Source organism: Paramisgurnus dabryanus, chromosome 3, assembly GCF_030506205.2.
Source record: "Paramisgurnus dabryanus chromosome 3, PD_genome_1.1, whole genome shotgun sequence".
NCBI classification, from domain to species: domain Eukaryota; kingdom Metazoa; phylum Chordata; class Actinopteri; order Cypriniformes; family Cobitidae; genus Paramisgurnus; species Paramisgurnus dabryanus.
In genome coordinates this window covers 30,046,904-30,058,018 of record NC_133339.1, presented here as the reverse complement: position 1 = coordinate 30,058,018, position 11,115 = coordinate 30,046,904, and the positions used below count along the sequence as shown (strand labels likewise).

General features: G+C 38.6%; 1 long non-coding RNA gene across 1 annotated transcript; it reads right to left on the bottom strand.

Moving 5' to 3' along the window:
- Window positions 1–290: 290 nt before the first annotated feature.
- Window positions 291–1,886, bottom strand: LOC135768502 (uncharacterized). Its single transcript, XR_010542184.1, has 2 exons — window positions 1,617–1,886; window positions 291–1,152 (listed from the first exon to the last, which is right to left on the bottom strand). It is a non-coding gene; the product is annotated as an uncharacterized lncRNA (long non-coding RNA).
- Between the last annotated feature and the right edge of the window lie 9,229 nt (window positions 1,887–11,115).

Here is an 11,115-nt window from a genome sequence, read left to right as displayed (position 1 = left end):
TGTACCATGATAGAATTCATTTGCAAACTTGCCAAAACTTATTCCTTCAAATCAGGAGACTTAAATCCTTTTAAGTGGAATCTACAAAGCTCACATATGGTTTAAGAAATTCCTTACAGATAATATCTGATCACACTGTAAAGGTTTATATAACTGCATGACAGGTAACATCTGATCACATTGTATATAACTGCACAATATCTGATCACATTGTAAAGGTTTTATATAAATGCATGACTGGTAACATCTGATCACATTGTAAATGTTTAATATAACTGCACAACATCTGATCACATTGTAAAGGTTTAATATAAATGCACAACATCTGATCACATTGTAAAGGTTTAATATAACTGCATGGCAGGTAATATCTGATCACATTATAAAGGTTTAATATAAATGCACAACAGATCACATTGTAAATGTTTAATATCACTGCATGACATCTGATAACAAACTGTATGAAGGTTTAATGTAACTTTACAACAGGTAAAATCAGGTCAAATTGTAAAGGTTCATAAAAATAACTATGGACTAAGAAACAACTAACTTTTCAGCAAGACCACCCTGCAATGAATTAAGACACAGCTTTATCAGAGTCATCAGGAGCTGATCCCAAGTGTTTATCTGGAAGCTGTTGGTGTATGTACTGGTGACGTGCTTAGCGACTGAATGAAATGCATGCAATATCAACCCTGTGTAAAGCTGACAAAGATGGTTGTTTCTCAGCATAGAAATGTACTCTTGTGACAGCTCAACACATGAAGCAGAAACATTGAAGCAGTTCTCGGACAGGGTTTACAGGACTAGGCATTAATTATATTAGGACATTTTAGTTTTTACAAACAAACCACATCTTGTGACAAAACAATGCACTCATATATGTTGAGGTATGTCAGTACAAGGTGTTTTTAAATTATTGTAGCTCAAATAAGCATTTTAGCCTGGGACCAGCATAAGCCCTGTCCGGGAAACTTCAAGGTTGTTTTCCCATATCAGATGTAGGTTGCTTCAGGTTGAGTTGTGATTTTAAAGTGTAGTTGTGTTCAGAGACGGATTGATCCTCCCATTGTGTTTCTGCATCACAGTTTAGGAACACGTTGATTGTATCATCCTCACAGTTGTCAATTGCATCACTAAACATCAATGCATCTGTGAAAATAATTTAACTATAAACATTTTAATGTTAGTATTTAAAAGAAACTTGCATCATGAGAATTAATTTATAAATGACATCCATACTTAACAGAACAGTGTGTGAGAGAGAGATGCATTAAAAAGAGACAGTAACATTATACACACAACCTCTAACTTCAATGTTAAATAATATGTCGTTTAATAGGTCATTATCAACAATATCTGAATGAGAAATGAACTGACATTCTAGCATCTGAAATCTTAGTAACTTGTATGAATCACGTGAGCTACTGTAAGAATGTAATGTACTATAATATATTGCTGTCTTATCTTAAATATAAAAATACAGGTGGGCAATGAAAATCATTCAAAATAATTGCATTTTATAAACTAACATTACTGATCTTAAGTTTATTCGTAGAACGGACATCACAAATCTAACGTTAGGCGAAAGAGCACATTAAGCTAAGATAGCTTACCTGAAACTGACCACCTTTTCAACACCCGGCGTTGTTTAAAGTTACCGGAACATCGTAGTCGAACCATTACTTGGGATTAGGGTGTTCCTCAGTCGGCTCCCCGTCCATTAAAATTGGTAAGAAACAAACATAAAGGCGCTTGAGTGAGCTTTTTAAGTTTAACGCGTCGCCTTCAGCCACTGCCTCAGCTGCTCATCATATGCAGCCGGAAGTACGTTGACAAAATGAGCGCAATGGCGCCGCCCTTGTTGTCGTGGAAAATAAGGTGAATACCAACATGGCGGCGCGGTGGCTTCACAATTATGACGTCATGCGCAATCCAGTCATTTACAGTATATAGATCAGTGGATGGTACTCATCATTCTTCTTCCTCCAAACACGTTTAGTGGAATTATGACCAAGAAGTTCTATTTTGGTCTCATCTGACCACATGGCTTTCTCCCATGACTCCTCTGGATCATCTAAATGGTCATTGGCAAACTTAAGACGGGCCTGGACATGTGCTGGTTTAAGCAGGGGAAACTTCTGTGCCATGCATGATTTCAAACCATGACGTCTTAGTGTATTATCAACAGTAACCTTGGAAACGGTGGTCCCAGTTCTTTTCAGGTCATTGACCAGCTCCTCCCGTGTAGTTCTGGGCTACATGGATAAAACTAAATCACCTAAATCAAGCCGATGAGTTGAATTATTATGGGAATATTTAAAGCTTGTACAAACATTGTATATGGCACTCAGGTGGTTGTTTCCTTTCAATAAATACACATTCTTATGTGTTTCATTTCAGGTAATTGCACATGCATGCAAGGTCTATGTGTAAAATGTGCACTCAGTTAAGAGCCACCCGTAAATTACTCAATAAAATCTCCATGGCAATATTTTTCTTTGATCTTAACTTACAACTCTATTAAACTTTATTATTCTTTAGACTTTCTTAGACCAGAAAATGAGTCACAGTAGTGCTTTATGCAAATATGAACCCCCAACACATCCCTCCTCATAAGTATTAAACATCCGTCAATATAAACAGTTTGATCTACAGTAGCTCAGCTCATCTCTTATCATGTTTAACTCATATCTACTTTTGCTGCTGTCTGCAGTGATGTCTTGTAAGTATTAAAAGCTATAGGAGCTTTTTAAAATGTTTTCCAAAATTGTAACAATTTCTTTTTTCCAGGTGTCCACTGTGTTGAACTCACTCAGACTGCATCCATTAATCTGATGTCTGATCAGACTTTGACTCTGTCCTGTAAGGTGTCTGGATATTCACTGACTGATACCAGCTACTGCACTGACTGGATAAGACAGACTGCTGGAAAACCACTGGAATGGGCTGGATGTATTTGCGGTGATGGTAACACATATTACATTGAAAAACTGAAAAGTAGATTTAAGGTTACAAGAGACACTTCCAGCAGCACAGTGACTCTACAAGGACAGAATATGAGGACTGAGGACACAGCTGTGTATTACTGTGCACGACACAGCACACTGATGTTAACCACAAGCACTTCTGTTCAAAAACACAATGAAAAAAAACAACCCAAAATTCAAAGGGAAACAAAAATGCATTTTTTAAGTTAATTAGTAAATTCTAAAGGTTAATTTCTAGGTTATTTTTTTTTGTACAGTGCACATGCAAAAGGAACAATCTACAATCTCGAGGATCAATATTTCACAGCCCAATATAATTTAAAGTGCTTCTGATTAAATTCTTATACAATGACTCTAGATGATTGGGCACTGTTGGACACCTACTCTAAAATACGTGACAAAAAATCCAAATGTCATTGTCACATGAAACAAATTATTAAACCAAGTTTAATGAAGACCTGTTTTCTCAGTACAAACTTCACTTTTATGATTTCTTTCACAACAACCTTTTTTAAGCTATCTTTGTAAGAAGATGAAGTTCAATCAAGATATCAGAAAAAACTAGTTATTGCCCTGAAGCATCACAATTTAACATTGGCAAAAGTTTTGGGACACCTTCTTTATATGCACATGAACCTGAATGACATCCCATTCTTAATACGGAGTTGGTCCACCCTTTGCAGCTATAACAGCTTCAACTCTTATAGGAAAAGGTTTAGAAGTGTGTTTATGGAAATTTTTGACAATTCTTCTAAAAGCACATTTGTAAGGTCAGACACTGATGTTGGACGAGAAGGCCTCGCTTTTGGTCTCCGCTCTAATTCATTCCAAAGATCTTCTATTGGGTTGAGGTCTGTGCAGGCCAGTCAAGTTCCACCACACCAAACTCACTTCTCCATGTCTTTATAAACCTTGCTTTGTGCACTGGTGCACGGTCATGTTTGAACAGGAAGGGGCCATCCCCAAACTGCTCCCACAAAATTGGGAGCATAAAATTGTCCAAAATATCTTGGTATGACAAAGCATTAGGAGTTCGTTTCAATGATTTGGAGGGGTGTCCCAAAACTTTTGGCAATATAGTGTAGATTGCAATAATTCAGACCTAAATCCTTTATTCTAGATTTTGATTCAGTGTTCATTCTTTAGTCTGTGTATTGTAATCCTAAATGGAAAATGGGTGATTTAAGAAACACAAGAAGCTTGCAGTTCGTCAATCACGCTTGTCGTCTTCTCGTTTACAGCGGTTGCCAAGCAACATGAGAATGCGCCGGCTGCAGCTTGATGATGCAAGTGTCACAGGTCGGGGCGGACCACAGATGTAAACAAGCCACGCCCCTTCCTAGTTTCCACCTCGAGGAGGTCCCAAAGTCAACCCAATGACCAGACAACACAAGCGTAGGTAAAAGTTAAAAAGTATCTTTATTTAATTTAAAATAGGAAGGGAAAGGGGCAAGGGTCAATTAAAATGAGGGTCTCTCCGTCTGTCCTCTGGGTAAAACAGGGGAATGGGGGAGGGGACAACGAGGCCAGACTCCTGCCTGGTTTCTTTTGATCTCGTGGCGCCCTCCTTTTCCTCCTGGAGGCAGATTAAAACAATAGGTAAGTTTTGGCTAAATGTTGGTTATACCTGGATGTTCTCCCGGTGACAAGCTGATCAATCCTTGGGTGTTCCACTAGGGTATATCAGTGGTGATATTCAGATTCTCTCCCTCTCTCTTTCTCTCTCTGCAGGCCCGTGACTGTAACACAGTAAAAACTCCCAGTACCTATCACGAAATCTTCTCTCACCTAGTGGACTTGGGACGACATACAGGTAAGTACTTCACAGGTAGGGTAGGCAGGTTCTCTCCCCTTCTGCAGGCTTTTAGCTGTAACACAAAGGATTTTGTAGTAGACACTGGGGCTTTCACTCTCACCTCGTCAGCTCGTGACGTCGTACAGGTAAGTACTCCACAGGTATAGTATACAGGTTCTCTCTCCTTCCGCAGGCTTTTAGCTGTAACAGAGGATTTCGTAGTAAACACTGGGGCTTCCACGCTCACCTCGTCAGCTCGTGACGGCGTACAGGTAAGTACTTCACAGGTATGGTATGCAGGTTCTCTCTCCTACTGCAGGCTTTTAGCTGTGACACAGAGGATATTACAGACACTGGACTTTTCACTGATTATTTCTGGCGGTACATTTCATAAGCAGAGGCAGTTTAACTTTAGCTGCTGTATCCCTTCAACTTCACTTTAATTTGTAACAACTTGTGGTCATTCAACAGGAAATCACAACATCAAGTACTGCTCGGGGATGGTGGACTTACGGTGGCTTCACTTCAAGTAGATAGTAATTATGCTCCAAACCTTGAGATGGTATGGCGTCGTGATGCAGCCTTCCCAGAGGCCCCTGGCACTGCAGAAGGGGAAATCTAACACCGTCACCCCGAGCCGAACGCTGCCCTCTCCTCTCTTCACTTCGGCTACAGAGAACTGGACAGGGGCGCACCTTTGAAGAGGCTCCGTGACAGGTGAGATATGTTCTTCGCCACCCTTCCTACAACAGTACGAGGTTTTTCATACACACAACACTTGTTAATATTGGTTTTACTCACAGCAGTCTAGGAAGTCGATGGGCTCTATCTTACACCCGGCGCAATGCAGCGCAATGCGCGACGGAAGTGTCATTTGCTAGTTTCCACCCTGCGCAATTGTAATTTTCACGTTTAGCGCCACGTTGTTTAAATAGCAAATGCATTTGCGCCCCCTTTTGCGCCCATGGGCGTTCTGGTCTGAAAACGAGGTGTGTTCAGGCGCATTGTTGGCGCGTTGCTATTTTGAGGAAACTAAAATAGACTACGCCATTGACCAACAAAAACCTGGTCTAAAGTCTAAAGTCAATGGCGCAATGTGTTTTATGTTATTTAAAGAGCGCATTAGTAAAATGCGCCTATAAACGGGGGACAACGCGGGTTTGCTTATCACAAATTACATGAATGCGCAGCAGCACAAAAATGCTTTTAATTGTGAAAGATTAAAGGATTGAATGTAAAAGATTATTATTGAGTCTCTTGGACATAAATGAGGACAGATTATGAGACGTAAGAAGGCATAAAGAGCTGAAGCGCTTCACCTGCAGCCTGGTAAGTAAATAAATGCTTTGCTTTAAACAAATGCATCTGTTTTTAAATGTTTTTTTTAAATGCTCCTCACGGATTTATGGATGACTCTATACCTGCGGATATGGTGAGATGAGAAACATTTTTAAGTAATGCTTAAAAAAACTCTTTACTAAAAAAAAATGCTGTCCAGAGTGCTGAAACGTGAGGGGAGGGAGAGCCGTTTGTAAATTCTTTATCTCCTGTTTGTTACAAATAAAGTATTTTTAGAGTTCAAACCTTATCTTACATAGCCTACTTGTAAATTATTTTTTGATGATATTGGATAGCCATACATTTAAAGCAATTGCCTGCTTTTTACTTCCATGACTAAAAGAAAACGGGTTTTAAAGGTTTTAATAAAAACAATTTCAATACAAGTGAAAAACAACACAATTATTTTACATTAATCTTAAACTGGGGATCTTCTTCCTCCGCTTAGTTTTTCAGTTTACAAAGTCCGTCATCTAAATAGGGATTAGACATAGCGCCAGCACAACTTGCTTTTAAAGGGGATGAGAGCTGAGTCTCTCATTGGTTTATTGCACGTTACGCCCAAAATACTCCCACTACAATAGGACCTACCCTTTTCGACCATGCGCTCGGCGCACAAACCATTTTTCCCGTCGTTAAATTAGCAAAAGTGCATTCGGACACGCCCATTTAGACGTTGCGCTGTGCGCTTTAGACAATGCGCTTAGATCGTTAAAATAGGGCCCGATGTCCTTCACCACCGTTCCACCGAGTCGGCCGGATCCAAAAGATGGCCACACCAGGTATTACACTTGAAGCTTTGCTACAGGGACACGCATACAGCATATACAAAGGGTTACTGAACCGGCGTCCACAGCCTCTAGTTCTCCCATGGCGAATTCAGTGAAGGGAAAAGGGCTATTGACAATACAAACACAGCATACCACTGCACTAATTCAAAGTGTATTCTCACAGCAAAAGCACAGACTCACCCACAGCACTCTTTGTGCACATTAAGGTCACAGCCCAGTCTTCGTCGAATTTCACCTGAAACCGGTGGGCATTGGAAGTGCAAGCCAGCAAGAAAGACGTCACTGATGCGGCCCCGTGCTTCTCCCAAGATCGTTACTACCGGCTCTCCCACCACTCTGATCCGTGGCAGGGCCGTCAGCCTAAATATTGAAAACTCACAACACACATTGGACACGTTAGCTCCACAATACACTGTATCAGACACTGAGTACTCACAATGGGTTACAACGGTCTCCTTTGCTTTCTTCTCCTATAGACCCATGGGATCCTCTTTGCCCGGATTCAAGTACACCACTCAAACCTTCCTCAGCAGCTCTTACAGTGAGTAATTCCTCCTCGGTACTCCAAACACAACAGTAGTGCACATAAATCCAATCGTATCCAAAATCCTCATAAATATGACATACCCAGCCTCTGACTCTGTTCTCCTCTTCAGCTTCATTTCCAGTAACAATGGCTCTTACTGTTTCCAGCGTAACTGTGCCCAGGTCCTTCCTCTTCAACACCGAAACGGTTTGCCAACACTGCACTGCGATCGCCACTTCCGCACACGAGCCTCTACCAACACTACTGCACTCTCTTTGTGTTAAAAAGCTGTCTTTTATACCTCTCTCTTCCTTACAGCATCCAATCCCCAGCCGCTACGTTTATTATCCACACCTGTGTTCAATCCGCTTAATTTCGCCTCGCGGCGTTTTCCGGAAGTTCCGGTGTTCCCAGTCTCCCGTCCGGGCGGAAACGCTTCCGGGCGGAACCAATCTTCCTCATCTTTTGGTTCCGCCCCCTGGGAAATCGTCACCGTGTGACACAAGCGTACCGCGGTTCGGATGCAAAAATAATATGTGAACACAGTCCATGGGGGGCATGGGGAGGGGGGAGCAATCGAACTCTGGTTCGGACCAGGCAATCGCACCAAATGTGAAACCGTCCTTATTCAGTTACTAGCTATGGTACAGGCTGGATCCGTCAACCTGCAGGAAAACCTCTGGAGTGGAATGGGGTGATCTATTATAATGGAGCCTTAGCCTACAAGGATTCATTAAAAAACAAGTTCAGCATCACCAGAGACACCTCCAGTAATACAGTAACATTGAAAGGAATCAATATGCAATCTCAAGACACAGCTGTGTATTATTGTGCAAGATATCACAGTGACAGAACAAGTAGCCTCCCTGTACAAAAACATGATCACTGAAATACATCAGGTTTTCACAACTGAATTTGAAAAAAAAAAAAAAATAGTGTACTGTGTATTTGTACACAATTTGTATTTGTTATATAGTCTTTAAGTCATGTCACAATGACATTTGTATGCTTTCTTTAAGATAAAATGTGTGCTTGGCTCAAGTCTCCAGCTCAAGCTTTCACATTAACACATGAACTACTGAAACAGCAGTATAGCAGTAATACATCACTTTACATTGGTATTGCCTCAGTTTGGGTTTATTTAGTTTACACTACATAACTCAGCCTTCCTTACTGTAATCCTTACATTTACGAGAAAATTTGGCTCATTTGACCCAAGATCAAAAACTTTGGTTTTACTAAATGGAGTGTAGAATTGTAGCAAGATCATAACAAAAACATTAGTACAAATTACAGTGTTTATTTTTTACTCCTTTAAAGTGTGACTTTTTGGTCAAAAATAAGTAAGGATATCATCAGTTAATAAAAAAATATACACAGTAAATACGTGGATAATACAGTACATACTACAGTGGGGTTTACCCTTGGTAAATATGAGCAAAGAAAGCTATAAAAAATAATCTATAGTGTTTCTTCTTTTAAGCTTTCATAAAAAAATCACAAAAAATAATGTTTCATTGAAGTAAAACACTTGAAAGTGAATGGGAAATAACATTACGAAATAAATCATTTTCTCTAATAGTCACTGGAAAAAAACTTGGGCACCCCTTTATTTTGATATATATTTTGTATAACATTTGTAAACGTCAAAATAATTCATATAATTGTTGCAATATTAATGATTAAATTACAAATAAAACTACATTCATGCATTTGGAATATTTTAATCTCATAACATACAATGTAATTCAGGTAGGCTTTACATGTACATACATTTAAAATATATCAAATTGTTTGGTTAAAAACATATAAATACTGAGCATGCTTTAAACATGTACAATCAAAACAGGCAATTTCTTTACACAATAAACAGTATTCTAAAAAGATAATAAAGGTGTTTAGGTCCGCAAAAAAAAAAAAATATATTGTAGCTCAAATGATATGTTAAAGTGGTGTTTCACCATGAACTAAAACATATAGGGATTATAATGGATCAAACTGTGACGGGAGATATTTAACTAAAGAAAATGTACATTTGAAATATAACAAGAATATTATTGAAATTACACTTAAGTGATGTGTTGTAGCCTTCAGGAAACTTTTGTGTTTGGCTTCTCAGACAATGTAACTAAAAATTACACAAATTGCAACCTTTTATTTACTTGTGACAGCTTATACTGTAAATAATATAAACTGGAATACATTGTAAAAAACACTATACAATTGGCCATTGCACATTTATTTATAAAGCATTTAAGAATAAAAGAAAATATGTAAAGCAGTTGTTTTTTGCCTTATGTCTCATAATTTACAACAGACAATTTTTTAAGTATTACATGCAAAAAGCTTGGTTTGTATATTTTCATAACTGCACTATGAATTTAAAGTTTACAAGCAATACTGACCAAGTTAGTATGTACATTTTATGACAAATAGAAAAATTGCATTGATACCATATTCTTTATATTACATAAATATCTGCATTTCCTTATGTCTACTGTCTATGTATTATCTCCAAGGCTGCTTTACAACAATGCAAAATTATGAAAAATGTCTGAATGGAATAATACTGTACATGATTAAAAATTGAAATGCTCAAAATTTCAACCACCAAACTAATGGTTATGTTTTACTTAACAGATGATTCAGTTATAATGTAAATAATGTTGTAAATAAACATTAGAGTAGCACCATTATTTCCTCCCCTTTACTCTCCCCCAGTTGACACTATTGTATGAGGGTTGTTGAGGTCTGTTCGAGTTAAATGAGGGTCTAATCTGTGATTTATAATTATTTCTGGATCTTCTTTCTGGAATGTCAGCACCAACATTGTCATAAGACGACTTATATGATGAGGATTCGTAATTATATGAGCCCACTGAGGTAAACTCAGAAGGAATATGGTAAAAATTAACCAAACTGAAGAGCAGTATGGGAAGAACCACAGTAAGAGTCACTATCACAGCTACTGTGTTGGTACCACATGCATATCTGCTGTACTTTTGAGATTCGACCTCATCCCCCTCGTTCATCTTCCTTCTTGCCTTTCAGTAACAAACAAGAAACAGAAACTTAACTCACTCAGTTAGATATGAATTGTAGTTCAAGACAGACATGTGCTCACTTACCTTCAAAGAACATATTAAAGCAGCCAATCCCAAAAACAAGCAGTTGCAAAACATGATGTTGAAAACAGAGCAACACATATGGTCTTCTCCTTTAGCTCTGTACCTAACATAGACTATTTTTATTGGTGGCTCCACATTGTCTGAATCTGGAATTTCAATCATTTCACTGTCCACACTTTCCCTAGAAGAATCCTGAGGAATCTCACATGTGTCTTCCATTGAAAATGAATCAGCCATGAGTCCAAAATTCTCTAGAAATCACCCTCAAAGTTGCTCATAAGTGTTCAAAAGATGCCGACGACTCATTGTGTTCTGTGTTGCATGTTTCTCTCTGTTTGTCCTATAAAGTCATTCGATTTCAACTCACCTCTTTGTGGTGTGGAAATATGTGACCTAATTTTGTGGTAAACCAGTATGTTCTTTTTAAAGACTATAGCCCATTTGCTACACTATTTCAAAAGAAATTTAAGCAAACAAATGTTTGTGTGTGGGTATGGCTATCTGCAAGGAACACATTGCTTTAATGTCCTCATGAAAATAGAGAAAC